This window comes from Rutilus rutilus (assembly GCF_951802725.1).
Source record: "Rutilus rutilus genome assembly, chromosome: 1".
Classification (NCBI taxonomy): Eukaryota; Metazoa; Chordata; class Actinopteri; order Cypriniformes; family Leuciscidae; genus Rutilus; species Rutilus rutilus.
Genome location: NC_140209.1, coordinates 60,379,762 through 60,405,242, shown reverse-complemented (window position 1 = coordinate 60,405,242; position 25,481 = coordinate 60,379,762). Strand labels below are relative to the sequence as shown.

General features: G+C 41.5%; 1 protein-coding gene across 1 annotated transcript in view; it reads right to left on the bottom strand.

The window, feature by feature from the left end:
* The window catches only part of mgat5b (alpha-1,6-mannosylglycoprotein 6-beta-N-acetylglucosaminyltransferase B), a 144,058-nt gene that overhangs the window by 106,786 nt on the left and 11,791 nt on the right, over positions 1-25,481 (bottom strand). The gene's annotated exons all lie outside the window — the stretch shown is intronic.

Here is a 25,481-nt window from a genome sequence, read left to right as displayed (position 1 = left end):
TTAGACTGCCACGGCAGCCTAAGCAGCACCTTGAGGCGGGCAGCCTGGTCGGTGGGCTGGTTGAAGACTGCGCCCAACAGTCTTCGATCAATCCAGAAGCGGACTGAGGCTTCTGCACTGACGGTCATCCGTCGGTGTGGTCTGCTTAGTCTGCTTTCCGCCGACGCCGCCTCCTTGCGACTCCTCCCCTCGAGCCTTCACTGGCCTGAGCACAAGGAGGTCGCTGGAGGCTGGCACCGCCTGTCTCTGCCCCTTAGCCGGCTAACACCTGGCTGAGCAGCACAAACCTGAGACAGGCAGCTTGGAGTTAGGGCTCAGTTCTTCAGGAGCTGGTAGCAGGACCACTCCTTCCCCCGCTGGAGGGTCGGGGCAGAATCTCTACAAAAGAACTGATGCTCTTTCTCTGAGCCCCAAGAGGCTATGGATGACAGCACGCGCCGCCCACGGGCCACGCTCCTCTCATCCCCCTCTGTCGCCAGACCCCTGCCAGAGCACGCCCCCGTGGGACGCTGGTCCTCCCCCGGCCTCCTCTGGCAGGACGCGGTTATGACCGTGCCCCCGCACAGGGCCGCTATGCCACCCTCGCCTGGGCTGGTCATTCCGCCTCGCTGCACCCCCGACGGTACGTCTGTGGTTCGAATAACCCCGCTGGCGCAGTTTCTGGAGGCCTGGCTAGAGCTTTCCGGACTGTCCCGCCGGGTCGCGAGAACCATCAGGCTCGGCTCCGTGATTCAGTTCGCGCGGTCTCCTCCCCGCCTCAGGGGAATCCGCTCACTATGGCCAGTGGCAATGCCCCTGTCATGAGAGCGGAGGTCGCTACCCTACTGGCGAAGGGTGCGATCGAGACTGTCCCTCCAGCCGAAATGAAGTCTGGGTTTTACAGCCTCTACTTTATTGTACCAAAGAAATCCGGTGGGTTTCGACCAATCCTGGACCTGCGCGTCCTGAACCGCTCCCTTCAAAAAAGAGGATGCCGTTCAAGATGCTCACAGCCAAACGCATTTTCGAATGCGTGCGGCCGCAGGATTGGTTTGCAGCGATCGACCTGAAGGACGCCTACTCCCATGTCTCCATTTTTCCTCGACACAGACCGTTTCTACGGTTTGCTTTCGAGGGACAGGCATACAGTATGCGGTTTTCCCTTTCGGGCTAGCCCTGTCTCCTCACGTCTTCACGAAGGTCGTCGAGGCAGCCCTTGTTCCCCTACGTGAACACGGGGTTCGCATCCTGATTTATATCGACGACTGGCTGATCCTAGCTCACTCTCGAGACCAGGTTTGCGAACACAGGGACCTTGTGCTCCGGCACCTAGCTCGTCTGGGCCTTCGGGTCAACTGGGAGAAGAGCAAACTCTGCCCCGTGCAGAGGATCTCTTTTCTCGGTATGGAGATCGACTCGGTCGCCATGTGCGCGCAGCTTGCGAGCGCGCGTAGTCACTGCTGACTTGTCTTCGCCAATTCAAGGGCAAGAATGCGGTTCCACTGAAAATATTTCAGAGGCTCCTGGGGCATATGGCATCCGCAGCCGCAGTAACGCCGCTCGGATTGCTTCATATGAGACCGCTTCAGCTTTGGCTTCACGATCGAGTCCCGAGGTGGGCATGGCAACACGGCACGCTCCGAGTCCCAGTGACTCCGACCTGCCGTCAGACCTTCACCCCGTGGTCGAACCTCAATTTTCTACGGGCTAGAGTGCCCTTAGAACGAGCTTCCAGGCATGTTGTTGTCTCCACAGATGCCTCCACCACGGGCTGGGGTGCCATGTGCAATGGACATGCTGCTGCAGGTTCCTGGACAGGTCCTCAGCGCCTTTTGCATGTCAATTGCCTCGAGTTGCTGGCCGTACGCCTTGCCCTGCACCGCTTCCGAGCGTTGCTCAAGGGTCAACACGTACTAGTCCGATCAGACAATACCGCCACAGTAGCGTACATCAACCATCAAGGTGGTCTACGCTCCCGCCGTATGTCGCAACTCGCCCGCCACCTCCTCATATGGAGTCAGAAGCATTTGAGGTCGCTTCGAGCCATTTATATCCCGGGACACCTGAACCAGGCGGCCGACGAGCTGTCTCGAGTTCGGCCTCTCGCTGGAGAATGGCGACTCCATCCCCAGTCGGTCCAGCTGATTTGGGATCAGTTCGGAGACGCACAGGTAGATCTGTTTGCCTCCCACGACTCGTCCCACTGCGACCTGTTTTATTCCCTGTCCGAGGGCGCTCGGCACGGATGCACTGGCGCACAGCTGGCCGCGGGGCCTACGCAAGTATGCGTTTCCCCCAGTGAGCCTCCTTGCGCAGACTTTGCGCAAGATCAGGGAGGACGAGGAGCAGGTAATATTGGTTGCCCCGTATTGGCACAACCGCACCTGGTTCCCAGAACTAGTTCTCCTCGCGACAGCTCCTCCCTGGCCAATTCCTCTGAGGAAGGACCTGCTTTCTCAGGGACGGGGCACCCTTTGGCACGCTCGTCCCGATCTTTGGAACCTCCACGTGTGGCTCCTGGATGGGAGGAGGTAGGTTTGAGTACCCTACCACCAGCGGTGGTGGCTACCATCACTTCCGCTAGAGCATCGTCCACGAGACATGCCTATGCGTTGAAGTGGAACCTCTTCGTCAACTGGTGTTCTTCTAAACAGCAAGAACCCACGAAATGCCCGGTCAGTGTCGTGCTTTCCTTCCTGCAAGAAGGGTTGGAGCGAAGGCTGTCTCCCTCCACCCTGAAAGTGTATGTTGCCGCTATTGCCACACATCACGATGCAGTTGAAGGTAAGTCTCTGGGGAAGCACGACCTGATCATCAGGTTCCTGAGAGGAGCGAGGTGACTAAATCCTCCTCGCTCTCCTCTCGTTCCCTCTTGGGACCTCTCAGTGGTTCTAACTGCCCTGCAGAGTGCTCCCTTTGAGCCTCTGCAATCAGTGGAGCTTAAGTTCCTGTCTATGAAGACAGCGCTCCTGGTTGCATTGGCCTCCATCAAGAGGGTAGGGGACCTGCAGGCATTCTCGGTTGACGAAGCGTGCCTGGAATTCGGGCCGGCTATCTCTCACGTGATCCTGAGACCCCAGCCTGGATATGTGCCCAAGGTTCCCACCACACCCTTTCGCCAGGTGGTGAACCTGCAAGCGCTGCCCTTGGAGGAGGCAGACCCAGCCTTGGCACTGCTCTGTCCAGTACGCGCCCTCCGTGCTTACGTAGACAGAACGCAGTGTTTCAGGACCTCAGACCAGCTCTTGTCTGTCATGGTGGGAAGCTGAAGGGAAAGGCTCTCTCGAAGCAAAGGTTGTCTCACTGGATAGTGGACGCCATTGCTTTGGCATACCAGCAGCAAGGTCGACCGTGCCCCCTTGGTGTGACGGCCCACTCCACTCGGAGTGTGGCATCCTCTTGGGTTCTAGTGCATGGCGCCTCGCTAACAGACATCTGCAGAGCTGCAGGCTGGGCGACACCTAATACTTCGTGAGATTCTACAATCTCCGAGTTGAGCCAGTTTCTTCTCATGTACTCGCTTCAACTAGCCGGTGCTAGATTCTGCTCAGGTGTCTTCGCTTGCTCGCCATTCCTCTCCACGGACGGGATACGTGCGATATTTCCTCAGGTGAGCCTCATAAGCCCTGAGTCTCCTCCAGCACTGTTGACGTCAACGCCAGAGTTATGCCACCGGCAGCTTCGCGCTTGGCTAGGTGCCTCCATGTGCATGGTTCCCCCTCCGGGCGACCCCCACATGTGTATTCCACTGTAAGCCTCTTTGAGCATGTGTCTTTCCCTTGGCAAGCCACCTTGCCACCCCTGGGGTTTAAATATTCCACCTGCGGCTGGACACCCCAGTGACTCCGTATGCAGCCCTTCGGCGTCATATGTGTTTTCCAAGTCCCCCCCTTCGGGTTGGGCATGATTGCATATTTCCACTGAGATATGCTTCCCAGTGTACCTTGGTATTCCTGTGTTAAGTAGGAGTCCTTCGTCCGTGCCAGTCTCACGACAGGGAGCTCAGACTTACGCAGGGCACTGGAAGACAGTCGAGAGGTGGCGTGATTATACGGGAACCCCATTCGTCGTCATCCGACGTAACTCGGAGTGACAACGAAAGGGAACGTCTCGGTTACGTATGTAACCCTCGTTCCCTGAGTAGGGAACGGAGACGTTACGTCTCCCTGCCACTTCCGCTGTACCGCTGGAACGCCTGAGTTCAGTCTCGGCTCCTCAGCGAAGACATAGTCTGCATGTTGCTCGCGCACTTCCTTATATACCCCCTGCGTGGGGCGGAGTTACGCTATGCAAATTCCGCAGACCCATGGCATTTCATTGCCATTGGCTCGTGTTTTAATACTCGAAGATGATAGGATTTCTAAGCGAAACCCCATTCGTCGTCATCCGACGTAACGTCTCCGTTCCCTACTCAGGGAACGAGGGTTACATACGTAACCGAGACGTTCCGCATTACATTAATTAATGTGCACGCGAGTTTTATTTATTTTTATACAGTGTATTCTCCGTGTAAATCCATGCACCGAACCGTGACGCACGTACCGAACGTACGTTCAATACGAATACACGTACCGTTCCACCCCTAATAGGTATCGGATCATAGATATCGGATATATTTTTTTCTCCCCTCCGATATCCGATCTAGCGTTCTGGGCCAGTATCGGCACGATACCGATGCCGTGGATCGGATCGGGACATCCCTAGTGATATTAAAACACATTTTAGGCCAAATAAGGTTTAATTATAACCTTTATATAAGTCCTTCTCAAGCAATATGTCAGTAAATATGTTAATGGATTTGTAGTTAGGATGAAATAATTGTATTTTAAATACATTTTGGTAAAGGTTTTATTTTTCCCCCATTTATCAATACATTTAAACCATTTAATATACTGATCATAAATATATGTAAATATATTTTCTTTCTGTAAGACCAAGCACTAATTCAACATGGAAATTTATGTTGGCCTAAGCCAGTCTGTTTAGCATTGGAGAAACACAATACAGATAGAAAGATTCTCTAGGGCTGCACTCTCTTCCGAGAAAGGCTCAAAAACAAAGTCATGGCAAAACAAAGAGCCTGAATGGAGACTGAACTCAAATTCACTGGCATATTAGTTGTATTTACTCATAATACCAACAACAGGCTGAGGGTTTTATTCAACAACATTTCAAAAGCTTCTCATTAGCACAGCCTCTCTCGTTCTCTCTCTCTCTCCAGAGCATCAGTGATGAGGCAACCTACTTCAACTCTCATAACTGAAGAAAGGACACAAACAGCACAATACAGGAAGGGGACCAATTAGGCTGACAGTCGAGTTTAATTTCAGAGCTTTTAGAGCTCCTGCTGTCTGTTTCCCGGGAAGCTGGTGTGAGTGAGTGGATGCCTCTCACCTGGCCAATTAAACAGAACACATCTACAGCTGTGAGGTCAGTAGGCCTCCAGAACACTTCGCTCTGACATTCTCTGTTATAGAGATCATCCTGAACTGAACGCATCCTTCTAATGATGAAGGCTACAGGAACATTACAGCCGAGTTTCTTCTAAAGTGCCCCTGATTAAGGCCTCTGCGGCTGATCTTCCTCAGAGCTAGACTACGTTCTTTTGGGGTCGAACAATTCTCACAGCTGGATATTTGAACTTTCATTGCAAGTAGCATGCTCACACTTTTATAATGATGGTAAACATGCAGGATGCATTTGTTGTAATGAAATTCTGTGATGGTTTACTCACCCTAATGACATTTTAAACCTGCACGCATGTGTGGAACGGAACCTATTTTGAAGAATGTTGGAGTCCAAAGTCCAAACAACATTGGACCCCATGGGAAAACAACCAAAAAAAAACTAAACTAAACAAAAAACACTACATCAGAAGGTTTCATTTTCACTTGACTGCAACTTGTTTCTTATTGGGCGTTAAGACATGTACATAAGACATCCCTTACGAAAAAATACGTTTATTTGAGTGTGCTATTAGTATACTTCTTATAACCTAAAAATAAGAACATATACTTGTCTTAACGTCTTTTTATGTACTTCTCAGAAAGATACTTAAAATTGCACTTAAGTGTACCTGACCTATACTTGTACACAATATTTTTATCGAGATATCCTTAAAAGTGTTATTAAGTATTCTAAGCATTCTTGGCTTGTAGTCGTGTTTATTCTTTTGTTTGAACATTTTGGATTTATAAAGAAAACAGATATGTTCCTAATTCTGAGTATCTGAATTGGTGTGTAGGCTAGTTCACTGGTAGTGTACAGAGCAATTTACTTCAAATCTACTTTACTCTTTTCCCATCCATTGATGACATTTTTCGGCTATGCATGTGTTCACTGTTATACAGTAGGGGACTCCGGATGAAAACACAGTTAAAAAAGAAGCAGAAACAAGTGAAGATTGATAACAACGCGATCATCAAACATTAAACAGCATATTAATCAAAACTGCTTAACATTACCGAATTCAATGTTGAACCCATGAAGAGGAAATGACTTTGGGGGTGTTGATGGACTTGATTTACTCCATCCATGTTTTAATCATTGTTCTTAATCTGATCTGGACGTAGTCTTTGACAAAGACTGGCAAAGACTTCACTTGTAGTATAGTTGCAAATTTAAAAAATAGAATAACTCGGTGTAGGCAACACCGATTTTTGTCGTTGTTCTCTGTATTGACAGCACTCCAAATGTACAAAAAAATTTGCTCAATGTTAAAATTGACCGGAGTTCTCCTTTAAAAACCTTCGGAGGACTTTAATATTGTGACCCACCTTTAGTTGATGGCAAAAAAATATTATTCAGAAGATCTGGCTCAAAAGCAAATATGACTTTATATCAAACTTCAAATATGTGAGTCAAATGAGTGATTTCTAGAGTAATATCTCTAGGGAAACTACTATATAGTGTAAAAACATTCTGGTCAAGATGTTAACTTCAGTACGCTAACTGGATGATCACTGAGTGCTTTTGATCGCTGAGATTTGTGCAGCGAGCGCTCTCATTCAGCCAAATCAATTGGAAGACTGTAAAAACTAGATGAGAAATGATTATGTTGAGAATGATCTACAGTATAGACAATCTCAAACACTGTTCTGTATTTTAACTTGACAAAAAAAAAGTAAAGAAATACTGGTTTTGGTTCAGCATCCTTCAGATTCTAAAAACTTTAAGTAGTGGGGATTCAAGCAGTTTGATGTTCTGCGAGGGTTTAAAGCACAATTTTGATGCTCTTTTTTTCTCTCAAAGCACTGAACTGGAATCTTGTTTGTTACTTAAGCAACATTGGTGGTTGAGAAAGTACATGTTGAGTAAGAAATGAGTATTATGACATTATAAAATTATGTTTTGATTCCTCAGACTCCATTTTCACTTACTGTCTGTATCTGAATGCAAGCATAAGTAGTGTAATTATTTCATTGTTACTTCAATCTCACATTACTCCACTTACTCATACAGCTTCACAAACTCCTCTTTATAAGGTTGTAGTAGGGCTGGGCGATATGGAGCAAAAAATATATCTCGATATATTTTGCTATATCTCGATATACGATATATATATATCTCGATATCTTTACAGGAAAAAGAACCCCCCAAAAACTACTGCAAAAACAAATATGCCAAATACCACCAAGTATTTTTTATTGAAGTGCAAAGAGGTAGGCAGTTCATGTAGGAACAAGTGCTTCTACGACATTTTTAAATAATATATTTTTTTATTCTTTTTTTATAATTAAAACTAACATCATAAACATCATGATATGTTTTTACTTTGAGCAATTCTGGAGCTATAATTGACTCTAGGAGCATATAAAACAAAACAGCTCCTTGGAAAAAATGAAATGTAATATTGTAGTAGTTATAAACAAAGGTTTATTTTTAGTTCAGATTAACATTTGAGGCAATTGTATTCATAATGTCAAAATTAAACCAACGTAATGTTACTTGAAGGCATTATAGCCTACTATTCCTGCCAAACGTCCATGGTTGCAGTTAGTGTTACTACAGTAAATCCATGGTGAATGTTGCTGATCTGTGGACACTGGATACATGTAGTTCATTCATGGCACAATGTTTCTTCCTGGTTTCCACATCAGCGCTGTTTGATCCGTTAATAACGGAGAAATGTGAATGTTTCTCACTAGATCTCGCAGCGATGTTATTACTTCTGTGGCGAATTCAAATGCTTTCTTTACTGGATCATTAGCGCTGTGTAGTAACAGTGTCGCATGATCACGATCGGCTCGCGCTGCTTTGGTCCAAACTGATAAACGGTCCTTCAACCACACAATAACGAGCAGTTTCGTTCCGCTTGCATTACGTTTGCCATTTGATGTTGGGCAATGTTGTGGTCGCGCCGGCGTCTCTTACATTATGAGCGCGCTTGCCACGCGCAACGCGCCTACATTTGAAATAACACAATTTTTATAAATATAAACAATATATCGATATGTCAAAATCCATATCGTGTTTAAAAAATATCTCGATATATTTCTCGCCCACCCCTAGGTTGTAGGCAATCCCAACTAAAAAAAACTGGAAAAAGACTACCTACTGTATGGTTTAATCTGTTTTAGCTCATGTTCATTTGCCCAAAACCATCACCAGACCAGCTTGAACAGTAGATATCAACCAGCATTGAGGCAGGTTAACACTAGAAAACCACATTAGGCTTATTATTCAGCCTTAACCGAAAAAGCCTGCTCAGATGCACACTTCAAAAATCCATTGAAATAGTGCACCATCTGGGCATCTTTGAAATATTATTTTCAGCATAGGTCTACTGTTATTTGGGATGCAAATTTGAATCATGCATACAATCATGCAGACAGATTGTATGCAAATTAGGATGAAGTGAGTGATTGTTGAATAGTTGCTTTTATTTCCCTTGCACTAGATAAAAGCAAAACAAAACAAAAAAAAAGCTTGGTAAACAACCACAGATTTATATGCTAGCATGCAATTTTACACTTTTAAAGTGTGATAGTTCATACATTTCCCATTCATTTTTTCACTGAAGGGTAAGTTGAAATTTCTGAGGTTACTGACAGCTTCTTAGTGAAACATAACCTGGAATATTCCTTTAAGAAAGTCCTTAATTTCATTCAAATGACATAATACAAGGAGCCTAGCAGTAAGGTATCAGAAGGCATTATGACTCAAAAATGTTTTTACTAACTCCTTAATCAACCCTATTATGTAGGCAGAACAGTGCAGATAGCAAAATCAGCAGCACAGTTCAGTCATTACTGTCCATGAGAAAGACACCAACATTTGCTTAATTACAAAATACGTGGTTTTATTGGGGTTTTAATCTGGTGAGATTAAGTTCTGCTTTTGAAAAGTGGAGGTGGACTCCATAGTGTATGAACTATGAAGTATGGAATACTAATGTCTTTGAGAATCCCTGCTGAAAATAACAGCATAGCTAGAAGCAAGCATGCTAAGTTTGGTTGTTGATATGTTGGTTTTTCAACAAGTCATCTTGACTATCTTATCCAACAAGACTGACTTGGTCAACCATCCAGTGTTGTAATACTTGAGACCATACTTGGTCTTGCGTCTGCCTTGAGTCCAAGGCCATATTTTCACAGTCTTGGTCTTGTCATGGACTCAGGAGCATTTGGACTCAGTCTAGACTGGACTCAATTACTATGACACCAAGGCTACGTTTTGTTGTTTGTGCAGGCTTACAAATATGATCCACTCTGTGCTACAGTGTCTCTGGACCACTGTGGGTGTGCTGTTGAGATTTATGTGAGTGTTCATCCCAAAGGGAAGCACAATCATACAGCCTAAATTGCTCAGAGGTCTGTGTCTTGACTTGAACTTGATTTGACCCTCTATGGTTTTGGTCTTGTCTCGAAGGCAACTTGAGGACCATGCCGATGTTGGTCCACAAGCTAGGCCAGAATTAACCCAGCACTATAACCAGCCTAGACAAGCATGCAAATTCCTTCTGGTCTTGTTCCAGGTCTAGTTTTATTGGACAAGACCTTGGAGTCTCCAGATTAGCAAAAGGCATCTATAGGAATTAGTACATGTTTCAAAACTATGTTCACGGTACCACAGTCAAATCCCAGCTGAGACGTAAAATCATTATCCCTGATTCCCAAAACCCTCTTGAACCTTAAGCGATACATTTGATCTTTGTGCTGTTCTAAGTTTGACTTTAATGCGGACACCATTTTCAAAGCTCTGGATCAGTGAGGGATGCGAGCAGTGTGTGCCTGCTAATCCTACTAGCGTATGCTGCCTCAGCTTCCTGATGTATTTATTAGCTTGCTGAAAAGCCACCATTTGTTAAGCAGTGAGGGCTGATAAAGTGATTCACGACTCCCACATGCGGCTGTATACTGCTGACTGGAGCCGGATCTGCTTGCGTGTGCATGCATGCAGGTGTCTGTGTTAGAGATCCTTAAGGCTATTATACTGTATGTGTGTTATGTGTGGGTGAAGGGGTTCGGGTGATACAGTAATACTGTATCTAGCATTCTCTATGACACATTTATTTACTGCTTTTTGCTTTGTAGATTAAAGCTGAAAAGAGTCTCAAGATTCTTGCTTAGGGATTTGGGAGTCAGTTTCAGTCCATTAGAGGATGGCTTTATGAATGACCATGTCTTTATCTGAATGAACATTAGTACTGAACAAATCCATGTGCCTGTATCTAAATACCTGATTGACCAATCTCACGTACAGTATTGTAGACCCTTTAATGGGACTGTGCTATGTTGGGTCGACTATGAGAAGCATTTCTAACCTTTCTTTAGTACTGGGGCTCAGGCCCCCGATCAAAAAAGTGCCCTCATATGTTGAAACAGCTATAAATATACAGTATGGATATACATTGTCTTTACAATAAGTAGCAACAGAGTTGTTCACAAACTACATGTGCAATAAACAGCTTCATTGCCGACAAACTGAAAAAATCTGATTCCTACAATAGTAAATATCCACTTTCTCCAGCACCTCCTTTTTGTTTTCTGACTTACAAATGATCCCGTTACGCTGTGAGAAACCGGTGCATGAGTGAACTGTCCAAATGTAAATCTTTTTTTGCAAACTGATTACCTTGTTTGACTGATTAGATCAAAAGAGGGACTCATTCGCAATCTGGCATTGCTAAGTCTGATGCACACATGTAATGATTGCTGAAATACTATCAGAGGAAATTAATATCAGGTCGTTATATGGTAATCTCCACCATCACACAAAGATGTAACAGTAATAATTTACTGGGGCACAGAGTTATTTCACTGGGGTTCATGCCCCAGTAAAACGAGTCTAGCGATGCCAATGTCTGATACCCAGCAGCCTATGCCAACAGTTTGTCACCAAATTGTGGACTCTAAGGAGTACCACAGGGGTTGAGGGTGACATTTGGAATGGGGCCTTAGTTCAAATCAGACCAGGCCAAGATATTGGATACTGAATAGGGGTTGATTTGCAAGAGTTGGCAGTCATGTCCTTGCTGACAAATCCAGCATTCGCCAGCTCTGTTTTGGTTGTGAACAACGTAACAATGCAGGTCCACCTAGACCATGAGATGTGCTCATGGTTGTGATGATAATACTGTGATGATATGTAAATCTATATGAGGTTTTCACAGCATAAATTCAATAAGTGAACCCAATCGCGTGCCTCATATTCTTGTTCTTTGGACAGTCACAGAAACACCATGCTTTGGGAGTTGTGGGTTGGTGGTCAAGTGGTGATGGAAAACCATATCTTACCATGCCTAACCATAAATAATACAAGGACGCACAATGCTAGAGCATTTAGGTAAAAAGGTTGCTTACGCTGTGCGTACAAAAAATTTAACTGAAACTGCAAATGTGCTAATAAGATTATGTTTACAGAGGGTTTAGGAATATACAATGTGAAACAGCAGCTTATTAATGTACAAGAATAAATAATAACCCCGGGTAAGTTATGAGAAGTGCGAAATGATCCAGGGTTAACTCTCTCAAGTGTGAAAAGCCCCAATGTGTGTATACATTGACTTTTGCCAAGTTACAGATATTCTTTTGTTTATGAACAATAAAGTACCATAAATTAGACATGCAGTACTTCGTACGGCAAGCCACTGGCAACACTTAAAACAACTTTCACAGTTGTGATATAACACTTAAATTAACCTTCAGCAAAGTCAGAGTCTATTGCCTTTTTTTGAGACTCTAAGATAAGAGTCAAGCAGCAGCCTGATAGGTAAACACTCTGAGTCAGCGCAGGCTGTGGGTAAACATTCACTGCTGGCTGTGAGCTCCTGAAGCTCCTGAATATGGAGAAGTGTACCGCTGCGATTGACTGAAGCTTGGTGTTGTAGCATGATGTAAGCCCTGTTGGCTTACTGCATTAGACACAGGCCCTCAAAACTAGGGATGGTGGGTTTCAGTCCCATCTGGGCTGAGTTTAGCCAGAGTGAGGCAGTAGATGCCTAAAGGTCAACGGATAGAAACCATCCTCTGCTAAGACTGCTCATTACTCCTGGATTTCCCCTCAGGGATCAATACAGTGCATCTGTCTTCTAAGAGCTGAGAGTCTTCTGTACTGAACAGCTGGAGGAAATGTTCCCAGCAGTGCGAGTGCAGTGTGATGGGCTTCCTCCTGCAGAATATACACATGTGTTGTCACTAATTGGCAGAAGAATAAAGTCACGTTATGCTCTACATGGGGGTAAGATGGGTAAAATGTTTGCCTCTAGATTTAAGAGGCAAATAATGTTCATATCATGTAGTTAGCTTTGAAAATCAAGCTTGCATTGATAATTGCTAAACATTTTTTGGTTGCCTTGACAAGATTTTTTTTATGTTCAAAGCACAACCTGTTACTCATTTTAAGTTGACTTTAACTGCAGATAATTAGTTGAGTTAATTTAAGTTGAGTGTGATGCCGTGATGTGGATCTAGAGTTCTGTAGCAGCTCTGATCTAGCAATGAAACTTTTGGCGAGATTTGGATGGTGATAGAATGGTGGCAGGGTTTGCTGAGTGGTTGCTAAGGTGTTCTGCGTGGTTGATGATGTGTTGAAAAGAGGCTGCTAGGGTGTTCAGAGTGGTTGCTAGGGCTTGCATGTTCCAGGGTGGTTGCTCGATTGCTCTAGGTGTCTTTGGGGGTGTTGTGGTTATTAAATAGCTTGTTCAGTACAACATAAGATCAATCAACAGCATTTGTTATTTGGATTACCACAAAACTGATCCTCCTCTAAAGGGTTAGTTCACCCAAGAATTTAAATTCTGTCATTATTTACTCACCCTCATGTCATTACTAAACTGTATGACTAAAAAAAAAAAAAAAAAAAAAAACGAAATAAAGATATTTAGAAGAATGTTGGTAACAAACCAGTTTTGGTGGCCATTCACTTCCATTGTATATATATATATAAAAAAAAAAAAAAAACACATTTCTCAAATATCTTCTTTTGCATTTCAAAAATAAAGAAACAATTTTTTTAGGGTGAGTAGATGATGATGGAATTTTCTTTTCTTTTTCTTTTTTTGGTGAACTGACATTGTTTGGTGAAGATATCATTGTTAGTTATTTCATAGCACACCCATTACATGCTAGGATATGGAGCAGACTGAAGCGTGTGTGTGTGTGTGTGTGTGTGTGTGTGTGTGTGTGTGTGTGTTATTGATGTGCTTATTCTAACATTTTAATTTAGTAAATGCAAACAGGTAGCTTGACATAATTGGATCACATAGTTTTTTTGTTTTTTTTTTTTCTCCAAAAATACACAAGCTATAATCTAAATGCTGCACCATACCTCTCCAAAATCATTAGTGATGATTAGTCGCAGTGAATGCCCACTTTATAAGTGCAGGCGTGGGTATATTCCACACGTCAAAACAATAAACTACTTAAGTCTTTTCCAACCAAATGAACTGCCATATCAATGAAACTGAAACTAGCCTTGCATAGTACCATTTGATGAAGCCACTTGAGAGATAACAATGAAATAAGGAGGTACACTCAAGACAGAATAAAAAAAGTAATGAATTCTCAATGTTATCTTTAAAATGTAATCCCTTGCTTTCAGCGTTCTGAAATGAGAACTATATAAATAAATATAAATAACCGCATCCTGTTGTTTTTTGTTCGTTTGTTTTTACACATGCTCTGCTCCACACTTCACAATCTCGTAGAGAAGACACGCTCTGCCCTGTCTTACTGTGGCTCATCTGTGTCTCAGGGATGAAAGTGTGTTTAATTCATGCCACGCAAGTGTGTTAGAGTGTGTGTGTGTTTGCTTCAATTAGCAAACGTTCGCTCAGGGATTTGAAACTGAAGTAAATAGTCTTGCGGGAGGGATTAAAAAGCATGTGACAGAAAAGGCAAAAAGAGCAGTAGAACGATTAGGAATATTAAAGCCGGGTGCAGGAATATATTTCCACTGAAACGGAGAGAGAGGGAATGACTCAAGCTACCAGCTCTTCATCACACACTCCACTGCTCTTACGCTTTAAACAATGACCACTGCCATCCAGAAGAGTGTGAGTGGCTCTCAACGTGCCACCAACTCAATATCGCGTTCAGCCGTAGGAAAACAAAAGCTCTGTTTCAAAAGCTAGTGCCCTACAGTAGCACACCTAGGAAACCTTTTAGTTTTTAGAGATGCACTCCTGACAACACAAGTGTAGCTATTGCTAATGCTATACAGGATTAGTTGAAAACTCCAAACCCATGATTTTGGAAAAAGAATTATCAATGGAGACAGAGGCTTTTAAGATTCAAAAGCGGTGCAAAAGCTGACAAAAAAATAAAGTTCCATATATATGACTTGTGCACTATTCACATTCACACAGCAGGATTTTGAATCCAGATATTTAGCATGCCAAATATCTCATGGGTGTCAGCAACACATCGTTGATTCCCTCTCAAATCGCGTCTTTGATAATTCACATTCACGTGATTGTCACTCTCATGATCGAGCACCGATTTGTCTCCGATTTCGGACATTTGTCTGCAATTTAGCAAAATCTGTTGGCGAGTGAAAATCAAATGCAGATTAGTCTTTAATTTAAACCTGAAAAGCATGACTGATTACACCTTAGCTATCTGCTAGTTGGTCAGACTAGTTCTTACAACACAGTCTAATAGGGATAGTTTCACCCAAAAATGAAAATGTTGTCATCGTTTACTCACCCTCAAGTAGTTCCAAACCTGTATGAGTTTCTTTCTTCTGTTTCTTTTGAACACAAAAGAAGATATTATAAAGAATTTTGGTAAGAAGAAAGTTGATGGTAGCCGTTGACTTCCATAGTAGAAAAATGACTCAATGGCTACCGTCAACTTTCTGGTTGAAGACAGAAACTCATACAGGTTTGGAACAAGTTGAGGGTGAGTAAATGATGAAAACATTTTCATTTTTGGGTAAACTATCCCTTCAACAAAGTGGCTGTGCTTATGCAACTTGTCCCAAGCTGAACGTACCATAATTTTAATCTGTAAATGACAAGACATCAGTAATAGCCTTTATTACTATTAATTTTGAGCTTCAATAATGTTTTTAATCTCCATGAAAAGTGTAGGAAATTCCTTTAGGCTCCTGGCAATTAATGCCATTCGAATTGAATATGGTCATCAGTCATTTTCTTTCTCTGCCCCCTTTGTTCTGTCATTGTCCTGCAGGGATTACATTTTTTAAATATACACTGCAGTAATTCCAAAACAAATGGACTACATCATGTGTTTATGTGTGTTGCAAAGCATGAGCACAATAACATTGCTTTATTGCCATTAAAGGAATGGTTCGGAGTAATTTCAACCTAGGGTCCTTTGCACCAAGACCTCGAGCCAAACACCCCCCCAAAAGTTTTTTTTTTTTCCTTGGTCGAACATTATTAAAGGTAGAGCTTATTTAGAGATATCAGCCGAATGGCTTAGTGCAGGCGCTAATGGATCCAAGGATGTATCTCGTAAATTACCCCACTAATAATGCCCAGAATGGTACCAAACTTCTACAGTAGTACAAATAGGTTCTGTACTCATAAAACGAGGCATTGGAAAGTTTGTAAGTACATCAGGAGTTTATTTAAATAACACTTGCCTGATGGCTTATGCTACTGCTAACCCGGACGTCGAGGTCACTTCCGTGATTTGGGAAAAAAAACGTAAAAGTCCTGGCAGAAAGCGATGCATAAGGATGTAGTGTAACGACGCCCAGTTCCAGGAATGCACTAATATTTTGTTGGTAGTACCAGTTTGCAACAATTATTAGTTAACACTAAGTTGTCAACACTTCGCAAAAACTACCAACTAGTACTAGTTGGTACTACCAACAAAATCGACCAAGGGAAAAAAAGCTTCTGGGGGGGGGTGTTTGGCTCGAGGTCGTGGTGCAAAGGACCCTAGGTTGAAATTACTCCGAACCATCCCTTTAAGACGACCACCATACAAGTAAAAAAGTTTAGTACACTCAGCAAAGTCATCACACCCACTGTGAACTGAGTCAGAATGTCATTGGCAGTCACTGGGTAAGGGTGTATAAATTAATTGCCTGTCAAAAGCCTGTCAAATCATCATTAATATGTTTGCTTCCTGTCAGAGCTGAGTCATTTTATGTCTTATCTTGGTCAAACCACACTCCTGTGAGGCCTAATGGATTTTCCGTATTTTAATGAAGTTGGACCTAAGAAATCAGCTTGTCTAAGAAATCATCTAAAAATACATCAAGATAACTGAGAATTACCAGCACAGTCTGACCTAAAGTTGAGTTCATGCAGCAGAATATCAAATTATCATAAAACACTTCCATTTATTAGTCATGAATGGTCCCAGGAGGAATCTGCTCACTTGTTTTCACATTTTATTCAAAATTCTTGAACATCTTTTAACAAATTCAAAGCCATGTAACTTGTAAACTTGGACAAATTGACCTTGGCTGCATTTCCCAAAAGTATCACGTAGATTGTAGAAGCCATCAAAGGTCTTTACGATCTACGATTTTGGGAAACACAGCCCATAACTCTGTCAATATTTTGTGTAGTGGATTTAGCTGACTTCCTATTTTAAGCCTTTAACTGTTTTCTCAGTGGTAAACCATTTGGCAACACAGTAAAAGTATAAAAACGCTGTGATCTATTCAAAGGAAATTAGACTAATGATCACAGCTAATTAAATAGATGCATAAAGTTCATTTATAGGCTGCAACATTAAGTCCACTAAGGCAAGCCGAAATAAGAACCCAAGGGAAGCTTTATTTATATCCATAACCAAAATACAAGATAAACAAAACCTGACTTGACCGAGAAACAAGAGACTCACCCACAGCACACTGTAAAAAAATAAAAGGTGTCTGGAGGAATCTTTTGGGGTTCTTCACTTTGCCACACCGGCGGAACCGTCTGTAGATCCTCTAGGCACCCTTTAAAAAGGGGAGGTTCTCTGAGGAACCACACAGGTTTCCTGAGGAACTCTTATATTAGACACTGTGTGGAACCACTTTGGGTGCCTCCAGGAACCAATTATTATTATTATAATTTTTCTTTCATGTTGTTACTATGGTAACTGTTAACTTCTATTATAATAAACAAACTGAACCAAATACAAAATAAGAATAGTTTATTACATATTTTAGATCCATTTTGTATACACTTCCATGCACTTGGGGAAAAAAAAGCTAGTAATAAATTAATATCAATGAATAGTATACACACAAAAACAATAGTATAATACATACTCAACATGAATAATCAACCATGTACATACAATAGGCTACACAAGAAAAGACATCTCAACAAAATGCATGGAAACACATATGTTCCATGTAATAAATCAATGTAATTTTTTTTTTGACATTGATATTTTGACTAACCTAATTAAAAATGTGCATCTTCACTTAACTTGTTAAGTTTTGTTAAGCTTGTTAAGTCTGACGTCACCATTTCCAAATCCAAAAGCTCTATCAAATGCCAAAAAAAAAAAAAAAAACGGTCCTAATATGCACTCATTGTGCTGTAATATCCCTGAAAATGATGATCCTAACTTTTATCTCTATACCGAAATCTCAGATGGTTAGTTATTCAGCTATTTTGAATCATAAAGTGTTGAAGTCTGGGATGCCGTGAGACTGGAGACTGTAATGTTCACTATGGCTTTTGAAAAGCTTAAATGTGTGACTTGAATCAACAGTGCTCATAAATGGTTGTTGAGTATTCTCACTAAAACTAGATAGAGGAAGCAGAAGTAGAGGCTTCGACCCGGAAACAGTATTCCTTATGTCAGAGTTGCAGAGTTAAGATGCAGTAAAATTAGCTGTTGTTCTGTGAATTGTTCCAGTAATTTCCATAAGAATCCACACGATCTGCAATTTCGTGTGTGGTCAAAAATCTCACTATGGGACCAAGTTGGTCACTGGAATTCGCTGGATTTGACCAACAGAAAGCTATGCGAAAGTGACTCCTGTGTGAGCTGTGCTTCATACATTACGTCGCTACACTGTAGACAATGGTCAGTGGACCTTTTTGCCTGTGTATTTTCACGAAATTCACAAATGTGACCGCACCTTTACTCGCTGCAACATAACATGCAATCAATAATAAAATCTTCACAAGGGACATGTGAGGTACTTAACGAGTTAGAAAAGTGAAAAGATTTAAAAAACCAGTAAACATTTACTGTTATTAAAGTGATAGTTGTGAATTTAAATTAATTTCCTCAGCCTTGTGACATGTGACAGTCTGTGGAGCCCAAAAGCAGATCTCAGGCATAATGCAACCCCAGTCACCATTCGCTTTCACTGCATGAAACACAAGCAGAACTAAATTGTGTAAATCATTCATGAAACCATTCTTATGTACACTTGTCTAGTTCAATTCAATGCAACAATTTATGTAAAAATGGATATATATTCTGTTAAGCTCCAAAAATGTCCCAGAAAAGATCCTAAAAATAATCAAATGAGTCCATAACTCATGTGTTATGGGTTGTGAGTCTACTGAAGCCATATAATAGTTTTGTTGTTTTTTTATCTAAAAGGACTAAACTTGAAGTTATAATTCAGAGTTCAAATGGCTTATATTCAAATGCAAATGATTAAGGTATAATAAAAAATGCTTAGCATTATTGCCGCCAATTCGCCAAACCTATGATATGTAAAAATAACATGAATGAGATTTGAGAGCATGAGGGAAGATTTTCAGAGAATAACTGATTAAAAAACACAAGTACACAGTAAAACAATACAATTTCACACAGCAAGTTCATAGTGATAAAGTACTTGCGTGTGGTACAACCTGTAATTCAATGTTGCCTCTGAAATGTTCAGATTATTTTAGAAATGTAGGCCTACTGGTTGTTCTGGGGAAACAGAAGAACAAAGCTGATTATATCCATTCACAACATAATATTTATTTGGCCACTAATGGCTTTAAAATGGTATTTGAGAGAATGAGGGCACCTGTAGTAAGCAAACAAAAACAGACCAAACTATATTAACCACTTGTTCATAACAAACGCCAATGACAACAGCAGGAATCAGCTAAATTAGTTATATCAGCAATTTGAAGACACAGTTGTACACAATACGTTGACTTGAATGACTAAAACTATCTAAGTCAGTGATTTCCAATTGTGGCATAAAGTTGATTATATTAGTCAGCAATTATATTATATATTATATTAATTAGCCGCGAGGCTAAAACCTTCACACCACATACTGTGCAATAAACGAGTGGTAAACACTGTAAAGACGTAGTCATGTATAATACATTTAGTTTATATATGTATGTGTTTGAATATATAGTGAGTAGACTGTATATATATATTTGTTTGGCGAGTTTACAAACCTTGTAACGGAGAGCCGAACAAACGGCGGAAGCTTTGATGAGGGGAGCCGTTACTTTCAAACCCGATGATGATGATGATCAGCTGAGCTCTGAAGCGATGACAGCAGAGGAATAGCAGCAGTTTCGTGACAGAATACAACTTTTCATATTATTTTTAGTATTATTTGTTGTTGTTGTCGTCGTTTAAGGTTTACATGAATCAAAATAATATACTAAATAAATGTAAGCCTATATGTATACTGAATCAAACTTAAATATAAACACTGGATTCAATAATATTAACGATTTCTTTTCTTTTCTCTTCTCTTCTAATTGATATGTTTATTTTTTTATATTTTTTATATAATAAAAATGAATAAACCTATACTGCGTCAGACTAAACTGGGAAGGGTCACGGCACTTACATATTGTTGTCCTATTGTTAGTTTAACTGCTTCTATTGCTCTCCTCATTTGTAAGTCACTTTGGATAAAAGTGTCTGCTAAATGATTAAATGTAAATGTAATAATAATAGGATAATAAAAATCTTATCGTGGCCTCACAGAAGCGTTAAATGTTAAAAGATCTTGCAATAACCCTTTTATAGAATTCTGGTTCCTCTAATTTCCCCCAAAGCACTTCGAGGTCTTGTGATAATGAAAAGGTGACTCCAGAACCTCTGAACTGAATACAAAGTGCTAAAAGGATCCCATAAGTTCCAGCAAGAACCGCAGAGATGGTCAATGCTCCACCAGTAACCCTACTATAGGAGAAAGAGCTCTGAGATTATATTTTCAAGTATCCGACAGGATAGATTCAATTTAGATTTAGATTTAGATCAAATCTAGACAAGGCACAATGGACTTGGGAAACACGAGACAAAAACAACCAATGACAAGTGGAACTAAACAAACAAGAACCAATGAAAAGACAGAACTGAGTACAAGATAAGACAATAAACCAATGAGAACATGACACATGAGACAAAGAACTAATCAGGACATGACACATGAACTAAAGGGACCAAAAGACAAGAGGTGTGTTCGACTTGAACCGGCAGACCGATCAGTGTGTGACATGAAAGTACAGTGGGAGCGATTCGAAAGACACAGATCGGTCTGCGCAGCGCTGCTTCAAGTCCAACACACCTATAATCACGTGAGAGGCAAGCAGGAAACATGACTGTGTGAAATCAATATTGAACAAAGATATTTGTCACACTGTCCATATGAAGGTATTTTCTTATTAGATAAAATGAAATAAAATGAACTCGCTCAGCGAGTTACTCTGGTGTCGAGTAATGATGCTCATTAAATATGCCCCTCTATCTGAGCTGCACCAATCACATCGGGTTATCTGATATAGGCGGGCCAGAGGTGAGCTATACAGATGACGACAGCGCTGTGACATCGAAGTCATTAGTAAACATTGCAAGATGGCTATGGATGAACACCAGTTGTTTGAAACGGCTTTGGTCGCTACAATGAACGAGTTAGACTTGGCTTTTTATCTTAAAGAGGAACAGAAGACGGCGCTTGAATCGTTCCATTGCAAGAAGGGCGTTTTTGCTGTTTTGCCGACCGGATACGGCAAGAGTCTAATCTACCAGTTAGCTCCGCTGGTAGCTAAGCGTATGGGGCTTGTTGTGATTGGTCGTAGTGTTATCCAGTTGCGTGCAGTGAGATTTTCAAATGCATGCTTGGTGCCGCCCCTCGAGCTGGCCGATTTTCATTAGTCGACGCCAGATCATTCATCTTTCAGATTTAGGTCTGGATTTCCAGGCTAAATTCAGGGTACATTTACAAAAAAATTATGTACTAAGAACTGATTTTTTTCCCCTCTGTGTCTTTCGCATACTGACGACAACGTTGTCGAAACGATCCCCGTTTAAACTGATCTGCGAAAACGACTAAATTCGCTGTATTTTTCACGCCAGGCCAGTAGGTGGCGATGTAACTTTCTAAAGAAACGCTATACGCCTATAGACTGATCACATAATACCCATGCGCATGCCATCACTGTTTTCACAAATTCAATTTTTGTGGTTTACACAGAGATGATAATGGTATCAATTTCAAAAGCTTGCAAAAGTTTGCGTTTTCAGGCCCCCAAAACAGCATTGTCGTGTAAATGAACAGCCAAAACGCACACATTTCAGTTTTTAGTTCCCAACAGTGTCGTGTAAACGGCTCTTTATTTGTGTTTAAATTCATTTTCGACTATATATTATTATAATAAATATACTAAATGATATGTATAATTATATAATACCATGTTATAATATTATTTATATATATATATATATATATATATATGCATGCAAACTAGGCGTAACATTTGTCATTTCTTCTAAAAATTCAAGTATTGACTGCACTTAATAATTCCAGCTATTTTTCCCCCAGGTATGTTGGTGTTAAAATGTGAAGAAAACAAACCCGGATTCTGTCTAGTGAGTCGGTGTGAAATTCTTGAGCTCTTTAGCTCGACTCCGTCTGACAGCAACCGTGGGAGTGTGTGATAGAAGACGAGAGATGCTGCCGTGAAACTGCATCGGTTTACTCATGACTCACTCGCTGTAAGATGACCTGAGGGCTTCTGAAGAGCAGCAGGTCACTAAAAACACTAGCTACAAATGCTATGTGAGCCCACATCGGCCCAAGATATTTAGCATGAGGGGGTTTGATGGCATTCATATGAAAAGCAGTATGAACACACAAGCACACACACACACATTTTAAAATCAACATGGAATCTAAACTGATCCCATTTATATTATATTGTTCATGTTATTATGAAGAAACTAAACAAACAAGAAAGTCAATACCTGGTAAGCTACCTGTTTGGGTTTCACTTTATTTTGATGGTCCCTTTTACACATTCTGTTGACTATACGTAACGTTGCACCTACATGTCTACTAACTGTCATTAGAGTGTTAGTAGAGTATTAGTAGACTGGAAGGGTTATAATAAGTTGACATGTAGCTGAAAAGGTAATTATAGTCAGCAGATTGTCTGTTGGAGGAGCATCACTATAAAGAGTTAGCAGATATTAAGCAGACAGTCTACTAATACTCTTAATGAGACGCATAGGTGTAACATTACTTATAGTCAACAGCATGTTCAAAAGGGACCATCAAAATAAAGTGTTACCCCTGTTTGCATTCATTTCAATAGCCCCTTTAACATACAGTCTTTACTGGTAAATTGCCGGTAAAATACCGTTAAGAGATCATGTGTGAACAAGACCTTTTCAAAAATGCCGGAAAATCAATTCTGGTTGTAACATTATCAATAAATTACCGGTATAATACTGTGTGTGAACAAAAAATTAAGATTACCGGTATGAACACATACGAGGTCCAATCGCGCTGATGTAAGAAGTCTGCTTTGGGCCAATCAGAAAGCTCATGAAGCTTTTGTTTTTCAATGTAAATTGCGCTAGCCAAGCATCTGACCATTACGCCGCATCTCACGCCTATGCCTTCTTTTCCATTCATCAGCTCTGCAGTTATTGCGTAACTGCAGTACTATAACTATTATGCATCTCATGTTTTTAAGAGCAAAACCGCGTTCACAAATTTTATACAATGTGGCCACGATTTACTAAAATGAGGTAACAAATTATTCTATCATGCTTCAATTTACTTAAAAGCAGCGGGCGGCTATTTACACTAAGTGAAAATAGCATATTTTCTTAGCGATAGATGTTATTTACGGTAAGTACAATTAGCGATAGCTGCTATTTACACTAAATTTAAATAGCAATAGATTATATTTACACTAAGTGAAAATAGCATATTTTCTTAACAATATATGCTATTTACGGTAAGTACAATTAGCGATAGCTGCTATTTACACTAAGTTTAAATAGCAATAGATTATATTTACACTAAGTGAAAATAGCATATTTTCTTAGCGATAGATGCTATTTACGGTAAGTACAATTAGCGATAGCTGCTATTTACACTAAGTTTAAATAGCAATAGATTATATTTACACTAAGTGAAAATAGCATATTTTCTTAGCGATAGATTCTGTTTACGGTAAGTACAATTAGCGATAGCTGCTATTTACACTAAATTTAATTAGCAATAGATTATATTTACACTAAGTGAAAATAGCATATTTTCTTAGCGATAGATGTTATTTACGGTAAGTACAATTAGCTATTTACACTAAATTTAAATAGCAATAGATTATATTTACACTAAGTGAAAATAGCATATTTTCTTAACAATATATGCTATTTACGGTAAGTACAATTAGCGATAGCTGCTATTTACACTAAGTTTAAATAGCAATAGATTATATTTACACTAAGTGAAAATAGCATATTTTCTTAGCGATAGATTCTGTTTACGGTAAGTACAATTAGCGATAGCTGCTATTTACACTAAATTTAATTAGCAATAGATTATATTTACACTAAGTGAAAATAGCATATTTTCTTTGCACTACGTGCAAGGCAGTGTCACATGTCTGTCCTGTCTTGTTTTGCACTTGGGTGTTGGTTATGTTAAGTCAGGTGCTCATGTTCATTGTTAGCCCCGCCCGTCTTGTTAGCTAGTTATTGGTTAATTTGCCCCACCGGTTGTGTTCGTTACCCTCCTTTGTTTGCTCCCCTATTTAGTCTCCTTGTTTCTGTAGTCTTGTGTGGTTACGTTGTCTATGTTTGGTGTTCTGTTTCCAGTCCCAGTTCTGTTTCAGAGTTTCTTGTATTTTTCCCCCTCGTGGGTATTTTTGTTATTGTGTTTTTTATTAAAGTTCTTCTTGTTTTGGCTGCAATTGAGTCCTCGGTTTTGTTTGTATCTAACGTGACAGAACGTAACCACCACCTTGAGGACTCAGCAGCATGGAGACTCAAGGGCTCGTTTCGTGGGAGAGTGAGTCTTTCAGAGGAACCCGTCTCGCTAAATTCAGGGGAATTCGTGGAGGACACAGGGGAGGAGATGCTAGAAGGGAGCACCAACAGTACTCTCCAGTTTGGTCGTTTCGTGACCAAGGACCGACGAGGTTCAGCCCCGAGTGTTTTTCATCGCCGGTTCCCAGGGTTCCAACGCCGGTGACTCCAACGCCGATGATCCCAGGGACTCCGAAACGCAGGAGGAGAAGAAGGACGGGTCATGTCACACCTACCCAGCCAGAGACGGTTCATGCCACGTCTGCCCAGCCAGAGACGGTTCAGGTCAGTTCTGCTCAGTCAGAGACGGTTCAAGTCACGTCTGCCCAGCCAGAGACGCTTCACGTCACGTCTGCCCAGTCAGAGACTGTTCACGTCGCGTCTGCCGGGCCTGTGTCTTCGAACAAGATGGCCGACGCGGAGCTGGTGTTCCCTGAGGAGATGGCCACTGGAACATTGTTGGATTATTTTTCAACGCTACGGAAGATCCTAGAAACACCCAGGAATGTTCACGTCACATCTGCTGAGCCTATGTTTCTGGACAAGATGGCCGCCGCCGAGCCTGTGTCTTCGGATAAGATGGCCGCCGTCGAGCTTGTGTCTGAACTTGAACCGGTGGTGTCTGTTCCTGAGTCGGAGCTGGGGGTGCCAGTTCCAGTGCCCGAGCCGGTGGTATCAGTTCCAGGACCCGAGCCGGTGGGGCCAGTTCCAGTGCCCGAGCCGGTGGCGTCTGGGACATTGTCAGATTACTTCGAGCGTCTGGCCAGAATCCTGGAGAGACCTTTTGGACCCACAGTGTCCGTTCCTGAGCCGGAGCCAGTGTCTGTTCCT